The 24,640-nt window shown below is 47.5% G+C and overlaps 1 protein-coding gene across 5 annotated transcripts in view; it reads left to right on the forward strand.

Annotated features, from left to right (window-relative positions):
• The window catches only part of UBR3 (ubiquitin protein ligase E3 component n-recognin 3), a 2,710,065-nt gene that overhangs the window by 137,670 nt on the left and 2,547,755 nt on the right, over positions 1-24,640 (forward strand). The gene's annotated exons all lie outside the window — the stretch shown is intronic.

Raw genomic sequence — 24,640 nt, forward strand, 5'->3', positions numbered from 1 at the left:
CTCGGCTAATGCCCTTTGAGGACTCCCGTTAGGTTCTTCATATCATAAATGTCCCTTGCCTTCAATACCAGTCGTTTTGTGGGTAGAGCAGACTGTTTCCAACGTATTGCAACACGGGCAGAAGCAGGAGGAAGTGCTCCATATGTGGAAGTTTACTGCATCCTCCCTCCGTGGCTTCGACCCCAAAGCGCTCAAGCAGGGGATCCAGACGTCTATCTATGCCCTCTAAAGCCTTTATTCTTCCCAGAACCTCCCTCCAGTACACCTGTATGAGGACAGGCCCACCACATGTGCCAATAGTCTGAATCCCCCCACACTCTACAACATTGTGGGCTTATCCCTGGAAACATCTTGGATAGAGGCACTAGGTCCCATTGTCACCTGTACAATAGTTTTATGCCGTGTTGCGTATATTGGCATGCTATGGCGGTCCAATGTGTGTTCGTGCACATGGTTCTCAATTGGTGTTCGTTTAGCTCCATGCTTAGGTCCTTTTCCCACTTTCTTCTGTGTGTATCCGGTACACCTTTTTCAGCCTTCAACAGGGAGCCATACTATCGTGATACCAGTCCCTTAGTAGTGTGTGCTGTTCTGAGTGCAGTTTCTGTGGGTGTCAATGCCCTCTGCAGCTTTTATTTCCATTTGGGAGCCATTCGGACCCCCTTCAACTGTAGATACTTGAATATCTGGAGCCTCCCTACTTGCAGGTTCTCCTCTAAGACCCCAATCTCTACGAATTCTCCCCCCTTCACCACCTGCCCCACTGGCTCCAAGCCTGCCTCAAACCATGTCTGGACATGAACCCTTTTTAAGCTAAAAATATGCAAGTTAAAATATGCAATCTGTGAAAACGTGGCACAAGTATTAATTAAAATAAAATATATTAACTTCTTAACCTTTTTTCATTCATTTTTACTTCAGTTAACACATACCATTTTACATTTCACTGATATTTTTCTATGCCTTCTTAAAACCAGGGCTCAGAATATCTACTATTCTAATATACTAGCCCATTTGCATACTTGAGGAGATTTTATGAAGAGCGAGTACCATTTGGGGATGTTTTTTTATTTGACATTGACTTTGTTTGCAGTAAATGGCAAACAAGTTTCACTGTGCCTCGCTGTTCTTTGTGTGGTAGTATTGCACCAAATATGAAGTGTGGTTTTGGTGACCTACACCAATTTTCATAGAACAGTGGGGAATATTTTGTCATACTTCACCATGGGGCAAGTGCATTTTTTACAAAAAGTTTGTGTTATGGAGAATTCTCAGAAATGTGCTAATTCACTCTACCTTAGAGACCCCTAGCAACTTTGCTGGATTTTGAGGACTTTTTTTTAACCTGTAGAGAGTGAGACCCTTTTTCCCACTCTCATGTGTTTTAATGTGATTTTGTACACTGTTTCTTTTTGGATGTGGAGTCTGACAACCTCCATAGTTATCATCTATTACATTGTGTCACAAAGCACCTTCAGTGCAGTGACACAGGGACGTCTTTCAGATTTCCCAAAGGTTGAAATACCTTCTTTGGGATAAACTACCGTTTCCCAGAGCATAAAGTGAAATTGACTTTACTTACATTTGTAACTTTATAGACCCAGCACACACTATCTTACAATAGGGTGCTGGAAGGGTTACTTAGTATCCCCTTTGTCTAGATTTTCATGTAACATTTTTGAGTTCTCCTTTCCTCACTGAATGGCTGGTGGCAGTGGTTTACTTTTTACTACCATTATGGTATTTTACCGCAAGCTGCGTTCACAGCCACAGTAAAGCACCCATCGGTGCCATTTTTGTCAAAATGGCCCTGATCATCTTTTTTCACCATTTCTTTTTGGAAAAATCCTTCTTGAGATTTACTCTGCGTGCCACACCAGGTTTGGTCCCTTTGATCCCTTTGATCATTTTGTCTTTGGCGGGCTTCACGAGCAGCCTCTGGCTCCAGGGTGTCTGGCAGGGGCAGGAAGCAAGGAAGGTGCCTGAAACTCCCTGTGCTTAGTCTCCTAGGAGACATTGCACTCTTAGGTGATGGGCTGGCTGGCTATCCGGCAAGGACAGCCACCCTGCTGGGTGACTGACAGCTAGGCTGGAATTAATAGGATCAAGCTGAATAAAAGGCGAGGCTTTTTAGCTTGGAAGGCAGAGTCGACCACTGGACTAAGGAATCCGAGGAAGAACTTGAAGAGGAGACCTGCTGCAACTCCTGGACCGTTGGTTTGCCCGGTGAAGCCCTGCTGCTGAGCTGAAACTCCAAATTCGTATAGACAGAGAAGCTCCAGCAAGGACGACTTCTTCCTTTTGAGTTGGTGGGACCAATCAACTCCAAATTAAGCTACCTGGACATCCTCTCAAAGCTGGTCGAGTATCCACTACAGTCGCTGCTGGAACCGGATAGCCAGAGAGAGGAACACCAGTTCATGTGCGTTGCTTTTAAGCTGGCCAAGAGCTCCAGCAAGATCCTCCGGACTCCCGGGAAGCAGGACTGACCGAGCCCGAGCCCCCTCAACAGAGTGTGGGACCCCAGATGCAAGGAAAGCCCATCTCGACAGACAGGAACCGCAGTGTTGCTATTTGCGGTAGACGTGAGGAGCTGAAACACCAAACAGCCACTTGTTTGAAGTTTGCCGGTTGTGACAGGTGACCATCCCATTGCAGTGCAGGAGTCCCCAGAAGTCCTCCCTCTTGTCCCCACGACTGAGGCCCAGGAAGAGCGAGATCTGCAGAACTGCACAGGAACAGAAGTCATCTGCTGCACTTTTTCTTCAAGCTAAAGGTACTGTAAAGTCTAAGAACTTCTCTTGTTGTGTAGCCATGTGTCCTCGTTGGAGACTTGCTTGGTTGCATGTGTAAAGTTGCTGTCAGCTTCTTTACTTCACAAGCCTAATCAGCTTGTGGCCCTACTTTGATTTTCCTCAATTCTACCAAGACTTTTTAAACATTGGAAAATACTTTCTACTTACCTGCAAGAAGTGCTCCAGTTCACCTTGACTTTTGCTAACTTAACATTGGCTGGCCTAGGCCCCCTGAATGACTCTTCTCCCTGCTGCTTATGTGTTCTGCCTTTCTTCCACGAAAGGGTTAACTGACTTTGCATTAGGGGGTTGTAATGAAAGTACTTACCTACTTAAGAATAACTGTAGGAATACTTGTTTTATTCTGAACTCTCTTCTCTTTAACGCTACCCCTAAGAATATTCTAAATGCAACAGTTATATTAATGTCACACAGCACCCTACCTATTGAAGTCACCTGAGGGTGTAGGTAGTGCCTGTGTGTCATCCCAAATGGGTATTTACTGCTTTCGCTAACTAAGAGTGTGTATTTTTGAAGTATATTTGTGTGGTGTTTTATACTGCTCCCTTCTGAAGAAGGCTTATTCTAACTGACTGATAAATACATTAATAATCGTTTTATCAAGAAACCTTGTGTGTAAGAGTTTATTTGAATACTTGCCACTGTGAATCTCTCAGCTCACATTGACCCCTCTTGAGATAATTTGTATTTGTATTTTGTATTTATTTTATTTATAAAACGCAGGCCCGGAGGCATATGGGCGCGTAAGTTTAGATCTGGTTACAGTTGCATTGAATACGGTAGCAAGGTTACAGTGGTTACCAGTGCTCCAGATAAGATTTTGAGGTGGGAGTATTTTAAGCATGATTTTTCAAATTGGAGCGTACATGTAATTTCAAGAGAGTACAAATTAGTTTTCTCCAAAGGAAGAGAGTAAAACTTATCCAACACATACGTTATGGGTATGAACACATTTTAAAAGGGTGCGTGCTTTATTGTGTTGCTCGCTTAGCTGTCACAGATTTGGTCCTCGGTTGGAAATTCACCATCATGCATAAGAAGGCTATGCTGCTGACAAAAGAAATGATACATTGCCATCTAGTGGTGGAAAGTATGTTTTTTTAATGAATAAATCAAAGCGTACACGGTACGCAGTACAAAATTAAATGGTCCGTATTTGCCATATTTACATGCGTAAAAGGGCAAGATACGCACGTTAACTGGTAGGCTGGTGGTTACGGTTACAGATAGGTACAGACATTAATATTAAAGATGCATACATGTTACAATGTTCATGTGGCAGGCAATGGAGGCTACTGCAAGAGTATAGTATAAAATACATTATTTACAATATGAATAGTAAACAGTCAGTAAATTCAAGGATCTAGGAAGTTTAGGCTGTCATTGTGTCCATGTCGTGAAGCCAACGCTTCGTGTTGCGTTTGAATAGGTTAAAGGAGGGTTCTGACCTGAGGAGCGTGGGGAGTGTGTTCCATAATTTTGCTGCTTGTACAGGGAAACTAGCTCCTCCCGAGTTATGGAGTTTGAATCTAGGTATGGACATGGTGTTTGCTTGCGCTGCTCTGATTGGTCTTGATGAAGTATGTGGAGTAAATTGGTTGGTGATGTAGGCTGGTGCAAGATTGGCCCTGGCTTTGTGTGTAAGGGCCAAGGTTTTGAGGGATATTCTATACTCTACTGGGAGCCAGTGCAGATTATGTCTAGTCTCCAAAATATGCGACTTTTTAGGGATGTTGAGAGCTGCCCTGATGGCATTATTTTGAATTACTTGTAGTTTGTTGATATTTTTGTGGCTAGTGCCTAAATAAAGGGCATTACAATAGTCGACTTTGGATAAGACTAGTGCTCTAGCAAGAGTAATGCAGTTGGATGTAGAGATGAATGGCCTACATGCAGTGATCAATTTGCAGGTGTAAGCGGCTGATGATGCTACTGCATTAGTTTGTTTGGTGAAGGATAAAGTGGCATCAATGTAGATACCAAGGGTTTTTGTGTTTGAAACGGGGATAGGATTACCATCTATAGTGAAAGAATTGAAAGCAGAGTTTAGATTTTTTTAGTTTTGCGTGAGTACCAAGGATAAGCAACTCCGTTTTTTCATCATTGAGACAGAGTCCATGATGTGCCATCCAAGCTTGTATTACTGAGTAGATTTCATTGAGGGTTTTGCTGTCTGTTTGCTGTCTGTTACATAGTCACCCGAGATAGGAATGAGTATCTGGGTGTCGGCCGCGTAATTGGTATACGTGACGCCCAGAAACTCAAGGATATCAAAGAGAGGCTTTGTAAATACAGTATAAAGCGTTGGGGACACACAAGAGCCTTGCGGGACCCCACAAGGTACCGGTGAAGGTTCAGCTGAATCAGTAGTGGAGAAGACCCTCATAGTTCTGTTCGCCAAGAAGTGTGCTGCAGTTTTCAAATGGTGACGGAGTGTTTGGTGGTTGACCAAATCAAAAGCTGCTGACAAATCAAGCAGTAAGAGGAGTGCAAGTTTACCATTGTCTTTTAGGATTTGGATCTGAGTAGTGAGATCTATTAGTGCAGTTTCCGTGCCGTGTCTAGTTGGTTTTTTGAGTAGAGAAATGACCCAAGCGTCTTTTAGATTGTCAGGCACTACGCCGGATTTGAAGGAAGCATTGATCAATTTAGTAATAAATGGTGCCAGGTAGGGGTGTCATGGTATTCGTTTTATGCCGGTACGATAACCTTCTTGCCAAATGACGGTATATCATGGTTATCGCGGTATCGCAGGTGGAGTTAACTGTTCTTAACAAATATTTTCTAAAAGGTCATAAATGGACAGATGTATCATCACAAACAAAACCAGGCACCCAGGGCCAGAATTGGGCTTTTCAACATACTTTCCACTGAAATGCCTTGCTGCCACCAAACACACGTGTGGAGAGGAGGGGGTGGGGTGGAGGCCTGCTGCAACTGGCAAAGCAAACTGAATAGCTTTTCTTCAGTGGTCATTTAGGCTTTTTGCTTCCCCACTGGCTACTGGTGAAGATGAACATGTTGCCATCTTGATAACCTGCATGCCACAGATCTATGGAGGCTGATATATATATATATATATGTACACACACACGTGCACACACACACACACGCACACACACACACACACTGTCCTGATTAGACACACGCACTCGCTCTTTACGTTACAGCCTTTAGTTTACTTGTGGGCCAAAAGATGTTCAGTAATCACTGACATGTTACCCTTTGGTATGGCAGCAGGGAATACCCATACAGATGAGTGAATTTCGCAGTGTGACTTATTATATGTAAATTCAATGATAGAACCAAGGAAATCCCCCATCGCCATATGTTTAGAGAACTTTATCCATTATAAATATATAAACCCCAAAGTAAAGCCTTTTCCTTCTTGGCACTGCATCTATTCTTCCTATTGCTAACATATTGATTTTGTGTAAGGCACGTGTGGTTTATGGAATGGCATTAAAAACTGCTCTAACTGAAACTACTTGGCAGAGGCACATTCAACAGTGCAAAACCAAGACTGCGCAGCAATTGCTTACTGCAGCCTTTCCAAATCAGATTGAAAAGCACACTGAACGGTATAAACATTGTGACGGTTATTATTGTTCAATTAAGTGGTTCACGTTATACCGTTACATCCCTAGTGCCAGGTCATGTGCTGCTGCTTTGATGATCGGAGCGGGGCAGGCGTCACCTTGGCACTTTGAAGGTTTGAGTTTCCTAATGATGTTTTCTACTTCCCAAATTGAGAGGGGTGAGAAACTAAATGGCTTGTAAGTTGACTTAAAGGTGGGAGACTTGTTGGGGTGTTTGTAGTCGGTGTCAGCGAGTAAGAGGGATTTTTTTGCATTGATTTTAGATTGTAGGAGAGCTATTTTATCTAATAGGGCTTTCTGAATGTTATTACACCAGAGTGCATCTGTGACACATTTGTCAATGGGGGCAATATGGGATTCTAATTCTTTTAGAATCTTGAAGTTCTTTTATGTTGGATTCCGCTTGCGTAATCCTTTTGTTTTAAGTGTCTTTTTTAGCGAGTAAGATGGCTTCTTTTTAACTAGAGGATTCTAATGTTAGTTCATTCTTGTTAGTTGCTGTAGGGCACTTTAACCAATGTGCTTCTGCAGTTCTTAGTTTTGCGTAGTTCTCTTAGATGCGGCGTGAACCATGTATTCAAGTGACGTTGTGGTTTAGATTTCCGCAGTTTTAGTGGGGCGATAGTATTCAGTGCTTTAAGAATAGCCTGTTTATAAATATCCACTAAGACTGTGGGGTCAGAGTCAGGGTCAATGTTGTTGAGAAGGGGGATTAATAGCGATAGGAGTTTATCCGGTGTAATGTCTTTCTTGTTTCTCGTATTGGTAGCTGGGGGCGATGATAGGCGCCGGGTATTGTGTGTTGGCTTTGATGGAAAAGGTTATTTTATGATGATCCAACCAGATACAAGGATCATTAGATAGGAGATCAATAGAGCAGTTGAGGTTAGTGAGCCAGTCCAGTGTTCTTCCTTTGATATGTGTAGGCTCGTGAATAATGTGGGTGTGACCCAAATCGGACAGTGTGTTAGCTAGATCACGGGTGTTGGGATTCTTGGGGCCATTAAAGCCAAGATTAAAATCCCTGAGTAGGATAGTTTGTGAATTGGGTTTAGTGTCAGTGGATATAAGGGATACGATGTCCTCTGTAAAAGATTAAATGAGTCCTGGTGGTCGGTAGATAAGGTGCTCGCTGCTTCACACGCTACCAACTTGTGTAGTGCAGACTTATACCAAAGGTTGGGTTTCCATTGCCAGGAGGTCAGGATTGTTGTAGTGCATGTTAAGGATACTGCATACAACCTTGCCTAACAGTTTGTAAACTAAGGAACTCGCCCAACACGTTGTGAGGGGTCAGAAGTGATAGGTGGACACAAAGTTATAATATTCTCATTGTTAGACATTTTTATTAAACAGAAAGGGGTTGGATAAATGCTTCTCCATCCCTAACCAAAGGAAAGGGTCTCCCTGCCTAGGAAACTAAAACTAAAAGATCTGTCTGTGTCAAGTAGTTAGAAACTGTCCTTCTGTCCAAAACAGGACCCTCACAATAGAAACAAACAACGAAGGGTGCAAGGAAATGTTTCTGACTTATGTTAGTGAAAAGTGTTCATAATCCAAAAATAAAAATAAATCCAACAAAATGTGTTCCCCTTGGATCCAGAGGATGTTTTCCCCTGGATGTTTAGGTAGAATAGCCAAAGTGTTTCCTTTGAACAAGAGTTTCTTGGCATTGCAAAAGTGTCCCTTTATCCAACAGTTCCTATGATTCTTTATGCTGGATTCAGAAAGTTTTCGTTCAAATAATGAATTCCGTAATAGTCTTTCTTTAACTTCTTTTGTAACTTGAAGTTTTGCCTGGTGTATTTCTCTACCAGGAATTGTTTTGTGGGCTCTTCAGACCGCCTGGTGTACTTCCCTGCCAGGTATCTTGCCACAACATTATAAACTTAATAGAGCTTTGGTGGATTGCCTGGTATACTCCCCTGCCAGGAAACCTTCTCTGGGATCCTGCAGATCCCCTGGTATACTCTCTGCCAGGTATCTTTCCCCAAACATCAACTGCCTGGCGTATTCCTTTTGCCAGAATTTCTTATTGGTTTCTCTGTCCTTTTTACTATGCCACAGCCGCATCAACTGTGTTGTGTTTAATATGTAACACTTGCTCCAGCTTTCCCCCACATTGACATCTCGTGCATAGCCAAGTTTTGTTGCTGCACATATCTTGCCGGTATTCAAATGTACTTCTTTTTGGCCCTTGCTTTAACATTGGGTTTTGGCTGTATTCAAACCGCCTTTGAGCATTGCCCATAATAGCAATTTCACATACTTCATTCACTTGTTTGCATGCGTGTCGGTACGCCCCGGGATCCCCAATGTCTCTGGGCAGACTCACCAGTTGTTCGCAGAGTCTCTGACTTATGGCATGCTTCTGCAGTGAAGCTTCCTCCCTGGGTGGGCTTCTTGCACGATGCGGACATCTCTCTGGCATTTCCTGCAGCTCCTCGTTCACTCGCTGGCTTCCTTCTGTGTCTTGGACTGGAGAATGCTGCCTCCCAGCATGATCGTACCTCCAGGAGATCCTCTGCTGCTCCCAGCGCTTACTGTCCTTCAGGTGTTCCTGCTGTGTCTCGTCTTCCTTTACAGCATACCAGTATGTGTGACTCACGTTCACGAGATGATGCATGGATGTGGCCGTCTTCTCTGTCAGCTTTCTCCTGCTCGGTTCTCTCTCGTTCTGCTCTGTTGAGTGCAGATGCCATTTTTAAATGTCTTGCGCACCTTAGGTTTAATCAGACAACTAGTCTGCACATTAGGTTTCTGGCTTTGCTTAGTCTGCATCAACTCCTCCCTCCTCTTCGTCGTCTCGGTACTTGAGGCTTTATGGGAGCTGAAGTCCATAGATGTTATGGGATTTCTAAAAGAATGTTGTTCAAAAGTGTTATATAGAGAAACATCAGAAACAGAAGATATTCTATGCGTGTTGTGAATATTTGCGGTATAAATGGGATTTTAACTGAAATGACAGTCTGCCATTACAATTTTGGGTGTAATGGGGTTTTCTTCAGGGAAAAGGGGAGACTACCACATATTGTCCAATGGAGTCATCCCTTCTTCCCGGTTGTTGTCCCCTCCCATGTAATCCTCCCTCATATATCCACCCGTAGGGGCAGGATCAGGTAGCGGCTGCCGTCCTCTGGCACTTGCCAGGAGGTCACTGCCGAAGAATCAGTGATGACTCCAATGGATTCATGACTTGACTTAGCTTGGAAGTTGCATTCACTTTGAAATTCAACCTGCAGTGGTTTTGAAAAGAGGGGAAACCATGTCTCGCCTGGGTTTACCCCGCTCCCAATCCACAAGGACTCTCCATCCCGGGGGTCCTTCCATGCTTCTACACCCCCAGAGTCGGGATCCAAGAGCGATGGCCTTCTCTGAGGATACCCTCAGGTTTCTCACGTACCCTTCCCCAATGCGGGTTGGACCGCAATGTTTCACATGGAAACCGGGAGAGAAAGTCTACAGTATCTTGCTCTTTGTTCTTCCGGTATACTGCTGTGTAGCAACAATGTTGACGGTCCAAGATATTCTGCATATCCCCTAGGCTGGATTCCTCTCTCTTTTCAGACTTGGGAGGTTCTAATTTCCTTTTTGTCAGAAATCCTAACTCTAGGAGTCTTGGAATGTATTCGGGCCACCTGGTAGACCCATTTATCAAATTGTGGTAAATCAGTTCTGTGAGACAGGCATGGTATCAAGAGAGACACAGACTCAAAGATGTTATTTTCAACACCTTAATTTACTAAAGTTCCTGAGTTGGTGTAGTGCCTAATTAGCCCTAACACTAAAGGGATGGTTCCCGTAACTGATGTTTCTAAGGGCCGTCGAAGTTTGGAAGTCCAAAATAAAAATCTGTCTGTGTCTAAACCTATGCTTGCCCTCACTCTGCCAAAAACATTTTTAGGAAGTCTTTCAAAAGCAAAACGTGGTAGTTCAACAACAATAGGAAAAGCTGGGATTGGTTTCAGGTGGTCTTCTCACCAGGTGTAGGTTGGGCAGCTTCAAATGAATGAATTCAATTAGCAGGGACTGTTCATAGGACCGTCTCCACAGTTGAAATGTCAATGTATTTAATGCCTTGGGGTTCCCTTCCCCAAGCTTAGGCATCTTTCAAAATCAAACACAAGTTCAGTTCCTATGCCTCTCAGGGTTCCCTTCCCCAAACTCAGGCCCCTCTTGAGTTTCAAAACACGTGTTCAGTTTGTCAGCATGTACCTTTCGTTCATATGCAGTTTTCAAGGGAAAGCATCAGTGGCTTTCGAAAGCGTTAGGTTCTTTGGTGGTCCTAAGCGCGACCACTCCGAAACTGTAAACACTTTTTTTTATTTTCTCATCTTCATTCTCGTAACCATTTTCCTTCACGGGCTGTCTGCACCTCTTTCTTGTTCACCTCTGTTTTCTTGATTTCTTTCTCGTGTCCATTGCACCTTCCTCTCCTTCTTGTGCCCACTGGCACCTTCTTTAGGTTTCCGATTCACACTTGCACACTTTCCACTCATTCGGGTTGCCTGCACCCTTCTCTCTCGTTTTGGGTCAGCGTATTGACAAGCGGTTCCTTCTGGTTGTGCAGGCCAGAGATCAGGGTCTCACCATCTGCCCCTTAGACACCCTTGAGATCCCAAGGAAATGAGCAATGTTCTGACTGCCAATAGGAGCCTGCAAGATGCTTTGCTCTGGCTCTTTGGTGACACGGCTCCCTAGCCATGCTACAGCGTCTCAGCACGCCATTCTCTTCTGGGTTGTAGCTCCTGCTGTTCTCTGCTCCTTGGCTCCTCTGGTCGAAACAACATGCCCAGCTCGCTCATTCACCTGTGTAGGACCACATCATTTATAGTTGGAAGAACATTTAAGTGGAGTCGGATGTGAGTGATAATTAATAAATGGCTGCCTCCATCAATGGGACAACTTAAGTTCTTTTTACAGCCGTTTTCCCTTACACTCCCATATTATTCCTATGGGAAATCTTCACTACTCCAAGTTGCCTCTTCCTCGTCCGAGTATTTATTGGAAATGGGGAGGGGGAGATGGAATGGATTTGGAAATAACCCATGAAAGCTGAGGGAAAGGGTTTTGAGATGGAATGGGAAAAGGGGAATACCATGTCTCGCCCTGGGATGTTCTCCTCCCAATCCCCCGTGACCTCCACTCAGGTGATCCTCTCTCACTTGTCCACCCCCAGGGTCTGGTTCCAAAAGTGATGGCCCTTCCTTGGCCACCTGACTAGTGGATCCCAGGGAGTAGGTGAGTGACTGTCGGTTTTCTCACAGTTCCTCGGACTAACTGGGTTGGTAAGTTGGAAATTGCTGCCAATGTTAGATTTATCTGGCCTCCCAAGATGCTAACGGAGATGTGGGCTAACCAGTGATTTTCCATATGGCCATGCATACAGGTCACTCTCCTTTTTCCTACTCTCCACCCCTGGGGAAGTAACTCTGTACTTATGGCACTTGCTTTCCTTCCTATATCCTGTTCCGTCCAGATAGTTCTGTTCTTTAGGGTAACAGGGACTTTTATTTATTGTTTTGTTACCAGTATATGGGAAAACCTAGGGTTTTCTTTGGTTCCTATAATTCTTCCCTTTTCTAGCAAACTTCAAGCTTTTCTCTCCTTCTAACATCATATCCTGAGATGAGTGTATAAGATGTTAAGGTATGATGTCTTAACTCTTTCTTCCTGGTTTCCTTGATCCTGGTTGGGTTCTCTTAATTTATTTTTTATTCATTTGCATTTCTTTTTAAATATGTTTATTTTTGAACAAGGCAGGATGGTAACAATAAAGGATTTTTAACAAAGCATGTTATGCATCGCAATAACATGTTTTATTACTCTCCCCTCCCTCCCTGTGGTTGTTGGGCCGCCCAAGGCCGCTCCCTCTACTCCCGTTCCTGCGGGGCATCCCCATCGTTTAGGATCCTTCGGGCCAGCTGGGGCTTATAGGTCAGGGCTGGGAAGTCTCGGTCAAAGTCAAGGATTGGGCCCCAAATGTTCCGAAAGCGATGAAGGAGACCTGGGCTGGCTGCCGTCACTTTTTCTGCAACTAGTACATCCCATATTTTCACCCACCAAAGGGGCAGGAGAGGACCCTCCACAGATTTCCATGAGCAGGCTACCACAATTATACCCGCCAGGAGGCATTGGGATAGTAGTTTGGCTTTGGCTTTGGCTCTGGATCTTGGATAGATTCCGGGGACTGGGACGCCCAAAAGAATGGGTTCGGGGTCTAAGGGGAGCCTTATCTAATTAATTTCTGCGATGGTCGCTAGACACTGTTTTCAGAAGTTTTGGGCTTTTGGGCAAGTCCACCACATATGGAAGAAGGACCCTATTTTGCTGCATTGTCTCCAGCAAGTTGGGTTGAGTGTGTGGTTCATATGGTGGAGTTTTAGGGCTGGGTAGTACCAGTGTAGAAGGATTTTGAATGGGTATTCTCTGTTCGTGATGCATGCCGATGATGACTTGGCGCGGGTTCAGATGTCTACCCAAGATTGGTCCTCTATGGGGTGGCCCAGGTCTGCCTCCCATTGCGCAATGGATCGGGTTTGGAGGTTAGGAAATCCTTCTGGAGGCATTTATATAGAGTGGAGATTCCCTGGGTTGGGAGCTCCTTGAGAATTGCTGTGGGGGATGGGGAGGGGTCAGGTAGCTGCTTGGCGAGTCTGTGGGTAGGAGCACCAGTGACCTAGCTGGATGTATGTAAATCTATCCTTTTCCTGGAGCTGAAACATTTCTTTACATCGTTCAAAAGTACAAGGTTGTCCTCCTTCGAAGAGCTGTCCAAGGGTCTCTAGTCCCCCTGTGATCCAGGTTTTGAAGTTTTGGGGGACGCCCCGGGCGAGAAAGCTGGGTTCAAGAAGGGCCAAGTCCTATTGGAATCCCCTTTTTGTTTTAAGGTTTTATCCCAGACGGAGATGGTGTGTTTGGTGGACGCCAGCAGTCCCTGCCATTGTCGCTGCATCGGTGTTGGGATGTGTGGAAGGAAGCGTAGTGGGAGGGAAAATCGTGATTGTTCGAGGTCCACCCACCTGGGGCGATTGGTAAGAGTTTGCCATGCCTGGATGCTTGCCAGCTGGGCTGCCATCTGGTATGCCTGTAGGTCTGGGACCCCCAGGCCGCCAAGCTTTGTGTTACCTAACGTGTCTTTAGGAATTCTAGCTTTTTTCTCCCTCCAGATGAATTGTAGCATTTTCCTCTGTAGGTTTCGGAGGGCTGATGCCGGGATTGGAACTGGAAGGGATGAGTATGCGTAAAGAAATCTCGGTAGCAGATTCATTTTGCAGGCCATGATCCGGCCCATTAATATTTCTTGGGTCGCCCAGCGTTTAGATCAGTTTCCAGTTCCTTAAATAGTGGGGGAAAGTTTGCACAGTAAACATCCTTCGACTCGGCCGGTCTTTGAACCCCTAGGTAGTTAATAGCTTTAGTCTTCCATTGGATTAGGCACATTGGAATCAAGACCTCTCGCTCCCCAGGGGATATCCCTATTCCCAGTGCTGCTGATTTCTTAAAGTTGATGGAGAATCCTGTGACCCTTCCATAGCTATTTATTTCGGCTAAGGCATGAGTCATGGAGGAGCGGGGCTCAGTGATGGTCAGTATGATGTCGTCCACGTAGAGAGCTAGCTTGTGGTGCAAGGTACCAATCCGGAGGCCCTTGACCAGGGTGTTCAGCCTGATCTGTTGGGCACATGGCTCCATAATCCGCGCAAATAGGAGTGGGGACAGTTGACATCCCTGTCTGATTCCGCAAGTCAAGGCGATGGGGGTGGAGAAGGTGCCATTGATTCTAAGAAGGGTTTTGGCCGATTTATAGTTAGCCAAAACCAGGGTACGAAATTCCGGTCCAAACCCAAATGCTTCAAGGGTGAGCCTTGTGAAAGTCCAGTCTACCTTATCAAATGCTTTGGTCGCATCAAGTGCCATGATTACTAGTCCTTGGGAGTCCCGGGAAGCAAGATCGATCAGGTCCAGGGCTCTGCAAATGTTGTCAGCCGTGGATCGGTGCTTGAGAAATCCGCTCTGATCGGCGTGAATTATGTCCGTCAAGATATGGGATAAACGTGTCAATATTGAGTAGGGCAATCGGTCTATAGTATGCAGGGTTTCTTGGAATGCCTCCGGGCTTAGGTAGCAGGACTGTGATTGATTGATTCTTGCATGGAGGGGGTTATGACTCCTGTGGTTCTGAATGAATTGAAGTAGTTTGGGCTTGAAGATCTTAATGAGTTGAGTAGCCATCAGGACCAAGGGCTTAGGATTTGAGAGACTTTATCGCCTTGTCTACTTCCTCGCTGGAGATTGGAGCGTCCAGAGGATATCGGGTTAGGTCTTTCAGTCGGGGGAGTGCAGCTTTCCGTGGATATTCCTTCTGTTCCTCTAAATCCCGTATTGGGGCAGTCATCACCTGTGTCAGGTGGTCTGCAGCCAGGCGGCGTTTGGCCTGGTCGGCGTATTGTATTCTGCCTTGCGAGTCCCGCAGACCAATGATCGTATTGTTTCTTTTTGCTTTAGCGAGTTTGGCCACCAATAGTTTGTTAGCCTTATTATTCTTAGCATAATAAAATAGCTTAGCCTTCGTAAATTGATGCTCAGTGTGTTCGGTGTAGTGGGCCTCAATCTTCCTTTGTGCCATGCAAATAGCTTGTTGTGTTTTTGGGGACCAACCTTTTTCCTTGTGGGTCTTCTCTGCTTTCCGGAAGTCCTCCTCAAGGATCAGGCGGGTTTGTCGTCTTTTCTTATGGAAGGCCACTGCCTGAGCGATCAGTTCCCCGCGTATTGCTGCTTTCATAGCGTCCCAGTTGTTAGCGGGGGAGGTGTCTTCGCTGGGGTTTTCCTTGAAGAAGTTCTTCATTGCGGTCGCTATTAAGTCCATAAGCGGCATCTCGTTAAGTATTGGGTCGTATATTGTCCATCTGCGTTGCCCGGCGGGGGATGGCTCGTGTACTCGAATTTCTAGGGTTACCGGGGCGTGATCGGACAGGATCCTTGGGCCTATAGTGACGTTGTTGGCGAATGTGAGTATTTGCGGGGATACCGGGAGGAGGTCTATTCTGGAGAATGTCCTATGAACATAGGAATCAAAGGAGAAGTCATTTTCCAAAGGGTGAAGTATCCTCCACGAGTCCACCACCTCTAGGGTCCTGAATAGCTGTAAGAGTGTCGGTGCTGAAGCGAAGTCTCCAGAGGAGGGTGGATGCGATTTATCCTTTGTGGGATCCGGAACTCCATTAAAATCGCCACCGATTACTATCTGGGCCCCTAAGAAGGGGGAGAGCGTGGAGCTCAGACTCATAGAAGGCATCTTGGGCTGTATTTGGGGCGTATACTGAAGTGAAGGAGTAGAACTGTCCCAGCAGTAGGCACCTTACGACTATGAAACGGCCATCGGGGCAAAGTATGGTGTCCAATATCTGGGGGTTTAACCCTCTCCTCAAGAGGATCGCTGTGCCACCTTTTTTTGGCATTTCCTGATGCGAGGAGTTGGTTTGGAAAGCACTGGGAGCGTAGACACCCAAAGTCTGCTGGTAAAAGGTGTGTTTCCTGAAGCATAGCCACTGCTGCATTATCATTTTGGAGTTTTTGCAGAATTGATTTGATTTGATTGAAGGTTCAGTCGGCAGGAGGGCCATGATTTAACTTGGGGAGGGGGGGATTTTGTGGACCTAGATTCCTCCCTCCCCACCCCCCCCCCCCCTTTGCCAACAGGCCATAGAACAGTTTTCAGCCAACATGGCTGGAACGAAGAATAGACTTAGTGGATCATTCCAAGGACTCATAGGTGGATTGTGCCTTGGAAATGGGCATGAGCCGTGAGGTAGGGCCCGCTGCTCTGGCGGTCAGGGTACATCTGCAGTTTCGTAGGTGGGGAAACCCTTTCGGGGCACGGAGCTCCGATATTTTGATGAATCTGTTGCATCTCTGTGTGCAATCATTTATTTCTTCTAAACCTCGGGACCTTTGACCATGAGTTTTGCTTAGATTTTGGGGAGGCCGTGAAGTCCATGTAAGTCACGGTTTCTGTGGTTGGTGGCAACAGGCATTTAGGCGAGTCCGGGTACATAATCTTCTCGGCGTCTTCTTGGTGACTGATCCTCCTCAGGGTACCCTTGTAGGAGAATTGTAGGGCCGTGGAAAAGAGCCATCTGTAGCAGATTTGTTGGTCCTGAAGGAAGATGGTCAGTGGACGGAGGGATCGTCTTTTCTGGAGGGTGAGGAGAGATGGGTCTTGATAAATTAGAAGAGGAGAGCCCTGAAAGGTTATTTAGTCTCTGGTGCGGCCATTTGCTGTGATGGCTTCCTTTTGTAGTGAAGAAGTGTACCCTGGTGATAACGTCCGGTGGAGCATCTGATTACACCCCATGGCGAGGGCGCAACCTATGGGTGCCATCTAGGAGGAGTTGTGACTTCTCTAATTGTAGAAGAAGGGATTGAAAAAAGTCGCTCACATATTCCAAGTTTTTGACTGGGAATGAGGCTGGGATTTCACAAATCTAGAGATTATTACGTCGGGCCCTATTTTCCAAGTCATCCTGTTTGAATTCCAAGATTTCGCATTTGTCTTGGAGGAGTCTGATCGAGCAATGCAATTCCATCAGAGTGGATGTATGATCTTGGGTGCGATCTTTGACTTCTCCCAGCCTTTGCTCAGCCTCCCTCACCCTTTTTTCGGTGCTTTCTAGTTTGGTAGTAACTTCAATCATGCAGGACCTGAATTCGGATTTGATGTCGGCCATGAACTCTCGAATGTCGTCCTTATTCGCAAGAGATCCCTTGTTATCTAGAGAGTCCCGCGGAAAGGAGGGGGGGGGGGTCCTGTTTCTTCCATTTTTCGGATGACATTAACATTGCCGCGATGTCTGGGTTCTTGCTGGACTTTGATTGTTTGTCCATCGTGTCGTTCGTAGACGGAGGGATGGCTCTGCGCCCCTTGGAGGAAAAGTGGTGAGGAAAATGACCCCTCGGACACTGGTAGGCTGATTTGGGGCCGCCCAGGGCCTTCCAACTGGGTGGAGACGCGCTGCCGGTGTGAATGCTAAGGTTACTTGTAAGGAGGGCTCTCCGTTCCCCCAGCAGGTAGGTGACGGTAAGAAGATCTTTCCAGGTCCGCAGGGGGAGCAAAAAAGTGGTCAAGACGTGGGCCGGGGTGCCCCAGGAAGTGTTCAAAGAGGGGGGACAGAGGAACTGCGTAGGCAAGCCGGGGGAGCGATATTAGCGATATTGGTGCCAACTGGGGCTTACCTCTTCTTGTCCCGGGCTAGGAATCCCACTGGGAAGGCATAGGGTCCCTTGATGGAATGATGGCTGGGTCACACCATGGAGCAAGGAAGCGAGGAGCTCACTGGGCCATCCTTGGAGCTTGTGTTGAGATCGTTTAACAAGGGTGGGAGAGGGGGGGGCCTCCCTTACCCCCAGCGCAGCCTCCAGTTCTCCCCCCGTTGGGTTCAGTTGCAAGCGGGGGTCCCACGGGCCACCATGGTTGGCGCGACCACAAGGACTTATCTTGAGATGTCCCCAGATGGATGCAGGGGAGGGGGGGGAGGCCAGCCACGCCACCCGTGGAGGGACCAGATCCAGGCGCAGTGCCGGCCCCCACAGATTTCCCCACAGAGATGGGGCCAGGGGCAGAGGACACCCGCCTCAGCGCCCCCCAGCAGGAGTCGGGAGCGGCCTTGTGTGCGGGAAGATCACTGGCAGCCTCAGCGCTGCAGGTCGCGAGGGTGTTACTCGGCCAGTGTCAGCCGGGATCTCTGCGATGACACAAGAATGCCGGTCGGAGGGGCAGGGGGGGCGCGTTGGGGTCAGGCCTCCCTCCCCCGGCACTGATTCAACCTCCTTGTTCTTCTTCTTGCCCTAGGAGGCACGCCCCCAGGCCGGCAGGCTCCTGGCTTCAGCGTTGCGGGCGTGTGTGAAGCACCGCCAGCAAAGACGAAGCTGGGCGGGCGGAACGAGGGAGCACCGCGGCACTTCCCCAGGTAAGGGCGCAGGCAGTCTGTCAAGCCAGGTGCCCGTAGCCGAGGATGGGGAGCCCCCGACAGCTGGTTGCCGCCGAAGGGCTCAAAGCAGGCGGCCACCCCTTATTCTCTCTCTCCCCCTCCGAATGTTCTCCAGTGCTACAGTCCCATCCGCCATCTTGAAACCCTCGAGGCAGCGGGCTGCGTGGCTGCAGGGGGAAACCCGCCTAAATCCTGCCTTAACCAGGTCCGAGACGCATGAGGGTTAGCTGGCAGATGCCCCTAGGTGTTATGCATCACCACAGGGGTTTTCTTCGTGCGGCGAAGAGCTACAGCCGCATTTAAGACTGGAAGCAGCGGGCATTCCACGGAGGCCATTAGAAGGTCGTCCGCATCATCGGCGCTCCAGGCCACGCCATTTATTTGCATTTCTAATGCGCACAAAACAGCCCAGAGGCATTGTGGCGCTGTTACATGGAAACGGCTTAGATACTATTGCACATAGATGTACTTAGTTATGCAGGATGTGTTACATGGAGGGTGATAATGCTGCACAGGGTTACATATTGTGTAGCATATTGTTACATAGCACATTACATACAGCTGTTCTAGTCTACGTGCACAATTGGCTCGGCCTGGGGGCAGTAGTAGGTTACGTGGGAGGTTTAGGCAAATAGTCTAGTTTTGATGGCTTTGCGAAATGCGAGGTGTGAGGGTTCCGATCTGAAGGTGAGTGGGAGGGAGTACCATTGCCTGGCGGCGATGAAAGGGAAGCTTGCACCCCCTCCTCTGGCACGCTTAACTATGGGTACCGGCAGCAAGTTTGCGTAGGGTGTTCTTGTGGGGGTGTATGATGACTCTCTGAGAAAGGTAGAGCGGGACAGTACGATCGATGCATTGGTGGGTAAGAGCAAGTGTTTTGAAGAGGACACATTCGCGGACAGGCAGCCTGTGGGCTTGTCGTCTGGCTGCGGATATGTTCCCTTTTTGGGATGTCTATGGCGGCACATAAGGCGTTGTTGTGGATGTTTTGAAGTTTTCTAGGTTTTTAGCGGTGGTGCCAGTAAAGAGGATGTTAAAATAGGCCTGTCTACAGCCGATTAAGGCTCTAGCGATAGACTGTGGTGGAGAGAAATGGCCTGGCAGAGTTTAGAGGTTTTGTGTAGTAGGCTGCGGAGGAGGCGATGGAACGAACTTGTCTAGTCATAGTTAGGTTAGCATCTAGGTAGACGCCAAGTGTTTTCACTTCCTGGGAGACTGGGATGGTTGTGTTGTCAATATTGAAGGATGAGTATCTGCTGTCAGTGGGACCGATCAGCAGTAGTTCTGTCTTATCCCCGTTTAGGCAAATCCAGTTTTCAGCCATCCGCATGTGGATGGTGGTGTAAGTGGAGTTAAGAGTTTTGGCATCAACCTCTTCGTCACCGGACAGAGGAAGGAGAACTTGAGTATCATCGGCATAGTTGATGTGCATGATGCATAGCGCGTCAAGTGTGTTGAAAAGAGGAATGGTAAAAATGTTGTATAACGTGGGGGACAGGCAGGAGCCCTGTGGGACTCCGCATTGGATGGTGGCTGGTTTTGCAGATGTTGGTCAGAGAAGACTCACATGGCTCTGCCTTGGAGGAAGGAGGAGATCCAGGTGATGGCGTTGGGGCTAAAGTCGGCTGAGGAGGAGTGGTGTTGACAGAGTAGCTTGTGGTCCACCTGGTCGAAGGTGGCCGAAAGGTCTAGGAGGAGGAGTAGGGCAGGTTTCCCTGTTTCTCTAATGTTGTCAATTTTGTTTTTTGAGGTCTAGCAGGGCAGTTTCGGTTCCGTGACCAGGGCGGAAGCCAGATTGTCAGGATCCAAGGATGTTGTTGGATTCTAGGAAGTGCTGGACTAGTAGGTAGGCTGCCTTGCCCAGGATTTTGTTTGTAGGAAGGGCACAGTGGTTATGGGTCTGTAGTTATTAGGGTTGGCCGGGCCTAGTGAGTTCTTTTTAGGAGGGGGCGTACCTATGCTTCCTTTAAGCTAGATGAGGGGGGATGGGACAGATCCTGAGGCAAAGGAGGCATTGATGAATGCTCACTCTTTGATCAGGGTGGCAGGGCAAATATCCCCTTTGCACATGGATTTTTTGATGTTCTTCATGATCGAGAGGACTTCAGTTTCGTTGATGTCCCTGGATGAAAAGTGTGTTCAGTTGGTGGCCCCATGGTTGGAGGCGAGAGAGTGGACGGGATTAGGCAGGTGAGGATGGAGTTGGTTGTCTAGTATTCTGTAATGGAGGGTGTCTAGCTTGCGGAGCATGGCTGATTGTATGACGAGGTGTTGGGGGTTTTGATTATGTTTAATGGACATAATCTCGCAATATGCCCCGAGTCCTTACAGGAAAAACATTTCTGGTCCTGGACAGGAGAAAGCACTAAAGGAGGTTTTCCATCTCCAGCCCCTCGTGAGATCGTCAGAATCTGATCTTTCTGCAGTCTCCAACTCCTGATATTTTTTTTTAACATATATTTTTTATTGAAATTCCGATGAGCATGAAACAGATATCACTTCATACAGTGGTTCACAGGAAAACATAACATCAATATTTCAGTTTTGTAAGCATATAACTGTGTAACTGTTATGCCTATCTCAGCCGTTCATTCAACATGTGATGGTTAAGGAATAGAAATAAGGGAACGAGGGAAGAACGAGAATAGAAAAAAAGGGTAGGGGGAAGGAAGTAACGCATTGCCGACAGTCGAGGCTTCTTAAGGTGCTTCAAAAGCAGCGGCTGAAAAAACAACTGCTCTTTGTCTGCCACATAGTCCAAGAATGGCCTCCATATGCGTGTGAACTTGGGCATCTTCCCCTGTGCCATTGCTGTGAGTTTATCCATCCCCAACAACTCCCACACTTTCACCCACCAGTAAGAAGCATGTGCTCCGTCTATGACCTTCCAGAAGCGTGCTCGGGGTGATTCGAGCTGCCGTAAGTAACTGGGAGATCAGTTCAGCTCTGGCACCTGTCATAAGGAAGGACCCATCGTCTGGGACATCCCCCCAGTAGTAGGGTCCGTGGGGAGTAGGGCGCGGGTAATCTCTTTAATTTTGGAGCGAACCTCCAGCCAAAACGACTGTATGACAGGGCAGTGCCACCACATATGGGTTAGGTTGCCTCCCTCCCCACAGCCATGCCAGCAATCATCGACATAGGCAGGATTCATCGCGTGCAGGCGCTGTGGGGCCAGATACCAACGGAAGCAGAGTTTAAGCGCTCCCTCCTTCACAATGCTGTTTTTGGGCTCTGGTCCATATCCTCGGCCAGGATTCCCCTGAGATCTCTCAACCCAGTTCCCTTTCCCAAGCCACCATGTAGGGGAGCTTCTCTTCCAACGTGGTGCTTTCATGGAGTCTATAACATGTGGCCAGTCTGAGTCTTTTGTCCTTCCAGGATTTTAAGTTCTATTCCTGTTGGGGCCCTGGAGGCTGCCTGTCATATGGATGTATTGGTCAACCAGTGACTGAGCTGTACATAGCGGAACCGCTCCGATTCGGCCAGTTTAAACTTCTCTTCACATACTACAAAGGTCAGAGGCTCTCCATCATAGAGGTCCTGCAGTCTCAAGGGTTCATCTGACGTCCAGTGCTGGAAGGTTCTAGCTTGAAGGCCTGGGGTGAAAGCCGGGTTTTGGGTGATAGGTGAGAGGGGGCACAGGCCCGATTTTAAATCCACTCTGAGCACAGGATTTATCCCAGCTCTGGAGTGTCGCTAGTGTGGTAGCCAGCATGGTGCCTTGTTGCCGCCGTGCTTCCCTGGGGAGGAATGGGAGGTGGCTCAGGGGAAAGGAGGAGGCAAATTGCTCAATGTCACGCTATTTGGCAGCTTCAGTTGCCTCCACCCATCCCAGCATTACGGCTACTTGCGTCACCCGGTAGTACTGTGCGATCGAGGGTAGCCCCAGGCGCCTAGCTTTTTCCCTCTTGTGAGGAGCTTAGGGGGGATTCAAGGTTTTTTGCCCTGCCATATGAATTGACCCACTGCCTTCTGTTGGGTGAGAAGATATCGTTCTGGAATATGCAGTCGCAAAGCATTAAAAATGTCCAGCAGCATTGGAAGGAAGGTCATTTTGACTGCGCAAATGCGCACGAACCATGACATTTCCTGGGAATACCATCTTTGGAGCCATTCTTTGACTTCCTTCCAGATGTCAGGGATGTTCGCCTTCAACAACCCAGAATAGGTACGGGTTGAATGTACTCCCAGGTAGGGAATGTCCGTATTCTACCATCGGAATTGCTAGGGCTGAGGTAGATTCCATCAAGCCCATGACTATAGATTGTGTTGGATTAATTGCAAATCCTGAGACTGCTGTGAATTGGATTAACAAATTGGTTAGGGCTGGGAGAGAGCGAAGTGCATTACTTAAAAAACAGAGCACATAATCTGCGTACTAAGCCACTTTACACTGACCCCCATATTCAAAGCCCTGGATGTCTGGGTGGAGGTGGAATCTCTGGGCTAAAGGCTCCATTGCCAAGGCGAATACCATGGGGAACGGGCAGCCTTGTTTAGTCCCTTTGCCCAGAGCTATAGAGGAAGACCATTACGAGTTAACCCTGTTGTTGGGATCTGAACATTTGAGAGTACTAACCTGGTGAAGCGCGGGCCTAAACTGAACTCCATTAGGACCAGTTTCAAGTAGTCCCAGGACATGCTATCAAAAGCACTCTGGGCGTCCAAGGATAGTAGTGAAATCTTACCGGGAATTTGAGGGGCCAGGGCTATAAGGTCAATGACGCAGCAGATATTATCATGTGCCGAGCGATTTTGAATAAAGCCTGTCTGGTCGTTATCGATTAGTGTCGGGAGGACGTCCCCAAGGCCTTGTGGTATTATTTTGCTGAAGAGTTTCGCGTCTTTATTGAGTAGAGTAATTGGCTCGGTAAGACGTACATTCCATGGGGTCCTTGCCTGGCTTCAGGATCAGCGTAGTGGCGGACTCTGCAATGGGTTGCGTGACCGACACGGAGGACAAAAAGGAATTAAACAGTTTCGTCAGGTGAGGGATTAGTTCTGAGCTAAAGACTTAATAAAATGTGTTTGTGAAGCCATCGGGGCCAGGGGCCTTCCCCAGTGGGAGGGACCGAATTGCAAGTTCGACCTCTTGGTCGGAAATGGGCTCTTCCAGGGTGTCCCGCTGTGACTGGGCGATCTGGAGGAGATGGGAGTTGAGTATACATTCTTGGGTGGCTTGCAGGTCAGCATGATGAGGGGATGAGTTCCCCTGAAAGAAGTCCTCCATGATTCTGAGTTTACCTTCCTCCGAAGTCTCACGCTTTCCATTAGCATCTCGTAGGGTTTCTATGTGATTGCATCTAGCTTGTTTTTTAAGTTTTGCCACCAACAGCTTATTGGCCTTATTCCCTTTCATGTAGAAGTATTGCTATGTAAGCATTAGGGAGTGCGCTGCGTGCCCCATGGGATGTGCCTCTAAAGCTTTCTCTGCTATTCGCAAGTCCCGGAGGGAGTGCTGGGACCCCTTTTCCCTACGTGTCGCCTCTTTTCTTTGGAGTACCTCCTCTAACTGGATTTGAACCTGCTTCCTGGCCTTCCCTCGCGCTGCTGCTTGGTCTATAATAGGGCCCCTTTCTGGCGTCCCACACTGTATCGCATCCCACGTCTCCAGTGTCGTTCTCTCTGAAGTAAAGTTTTATAGCCTCTGAGACGTGGTGGCGAATTAAGGGGTTCTCCAGCAGGAACTTGTTCAGACGCCAGGTTGGCTTGATCGTGTGGGTTAAGTGGGGGGGGAGCTTATCGTAAGCAATAGTGGGGTGTGGTCTGACAACGCTTTTGGGAGAATCTCAATGCCAATTACCTGTGGGACAAGGGTGTCGGAGATGAGGAACATATCCAATCTGTAGAACCCCTCATGGACCGCTGAGAAGAAGGTATAGTCTAATTCCTCCTGATGGAAGAATTACCAGGCCTCGATGAGTGAGTGCTCACGCAACAATGTGGTGCGGGCCATAACGTTTTTCTTCTCGTTGGCAGTCAGGGGTCCGAATTTATCGACCAGGGGGTTGACCACTGCGCTGAAATCTCCACCCAGGATAAGGTCTCCCTCTGTAAACTCCCTCAGCGTCTTTGTCAATGGGGCAAAGAATATCTCCTGATGGGCGTTGGGGGCATACAACAAAACCAGGGTCACCTTTTCACCCACAGAAAATTGCCACCACCATGATATATATCCCCTTACGTCCCTCAAGACTCAACATTTTCAAATGGGTGCCCTTGCGTATCAGGA

The sequence above is a fragment of the Ambystoma mexicanum genome, chromosome 9, assembly GCF_040938575.1.
Source record: "Ambystoma mexicanum isolate Mex_15411 chromosome 9, UKY_AmexF1_1, whole genome shotgun sequence".
Lineage (NCBI taxonomy): Eukaryota > Metazoa > Chordata > Amphibia > Caudata > Ambystomatidae > Ambystoma > Ambystoma mexicanum.